We start from the raw sequence: 1,997 nt of genomic DNA on the forward strand, positions 1-1,997 counted from the left end.
GCCCATTGCGTCTTCCCATTAACTCTCTCCATCTTTCCTCTGCCTGCTGGAAAGTGTTCCCCATAGCATTATGCTGCCCCCTCTGCTGTTTCATCTTGGGGAAGGTATGCAAAAGGTGATGGAAAGTTCAGTTTCTATCTCATCTTACCACAACGGCGTCTTCCACATGTCACTGTGCCCCACATGGTTTTGTGGCAAACTCCAAACACAACTTCTTGTCATTGTCTATTAACAATGATTTCTTCTTGCCATTCTTTCCTTCAGGACAGGGTTTAGGTTTCCTTATGATTTTCAAAGTTGTGCTTTTCTGCAGCTCCTCCAGAGTTACTGTAGGCCCCTTGGCTGCTTTGTTGATAAATGCTCTCCCTCCACAGCCTGTCAGTTTAGGTGGACAGCCATGTCCCGGGATGTTTGCATGTTTCCCCTCCACCCCCCTATTTATCCCTGAACCTCTTTGCTGTATTCCAAGCTTCACAATGCTATTTCGTCACCAGTGTTTTGTAACACAGCTGCATTTACACTGAGCAAAACCTTAGTAGGTTATCAGAGGCATTGGATTTTAATTTAGGACTGTTGGAATAACGCGGGGTTGAAAAGAAAATATATCCATTACTTTTGTTTTTTTAAATCTTTGAAACATTTAATAACATGGACATTTTCTTTCACTTTCATAATTATGCTTTGCTTTGTCTATCACATTAAGTTCCTTCAGAACTACTGCAAAAGTTTTTGGTTGTAACATGGCAACAATTTGTTTTGCTGTATCTTTAAAAATAAGTACAGGACCTTGCTAGTTCAAACTTGGCTTGCTTTTTATACATTTCTTAGACCATCCTGTTCTGCACCAGGTAGGCTTTTTCCTGATGCACCTGCAGCCTGCAGAACAGAGCCTACTCATCTTGCGTTAGCCTTCCTTACAAAGTGAAACCCTTGCCAGTTTTGGATTGGCTCCTTGCCAATAAAAAAATTGCTTCACAGTACCTGCAGGAGCGTCTCTGCAAGCCACATGCAGCCCCCGTTGCGCCTCAGTAGTGTTGTCCTTGCAGCCCACTTTGTTGACCTCGGTGGGAGGCTGGGAGCAGACCAACGCCTTGTGATTTCAGAGATGGAAGGAGAATTTTATCCAATCAACAAGAGGCTTTTAAAGGACAGAATAGTTGCTTCCATGTTTTAAAACTGCGTTATTTGAAGAAAGAAAGTGGTGGTGGGTGAAAAACAATAAAATCAACATTTTTCAGGATTAAAACAGAGTGTTTTTTGAAACTTTAGCCATAAAACACATTTTCAGTAAAATAATTCAACTGCAAATTGATAAAGGCACTTTGGTGTTGTAGTTTCAAATCATCAGACTGCATCAGCTAATCTTCTCACATAAGAGCTGTGCAGTCTTTGCAGCACACTGGACAGGAAATTCCGAGTGATAATCACATCTATCAAGCAGCACAACAGCCCCCTGACTGTAAAATAGTCATTGAAATGTAGGCTTTATTAACATGTTTTAAATAATCAGACCACAAACATTTACTTTCGTATTCTTTTCTTTAATCTGCTGGTTTAATGAGTGGGTGGTCTGTGCTCAGACTTCCTGTAGAAGAAAGGAATCATCATTGAGACAGAATGATTATTAAGTCATGGCCTTTGGGTGACCATGACTTAAACACTCTGGCATTCACAGTCTTTCACTGCTTATCTTATTTAGCTGCACAAAATAGATGGACAATGTTCTTGTTTATATTTTTAGATAGTTTGTATTACTTTATTTATACATGTGCATCCCCTTCATTTATAATGCATGTTGCCATCTGAAGCAGCAAATCATCTAAAGTCTCCATAGACTTCTCCTGACTGTGGCTCCTCCACTCCTTCCAAGGTCTCCTTTGGCGTTATTCACACTGGACAACTCAAAGACTTCAAAATGGCTTTTCATCTTACCTTTTTTGGTTCTTTTGATGTTTTATTTGTTCTTTAGACTAAAACCTCCTTTCTTGCCTGACGCA

The sequence above is a fragment of the Poecilia formosa genome, unplaced genomic scaffold (assembly GCF_000485575.1).
Source record: "Poecilia formosa unplaced genomic scaffold, Poecilia_formosa-5.1.2 Scaffold231, whole genome shotgun sequence".
Taxonomy (NCBI): Eukaryota; Metazoa; Chordata; class Actinopteri; order Cyprinodontiformes; family Poeciliidae; genus Poecilia; species Poecilia formosa.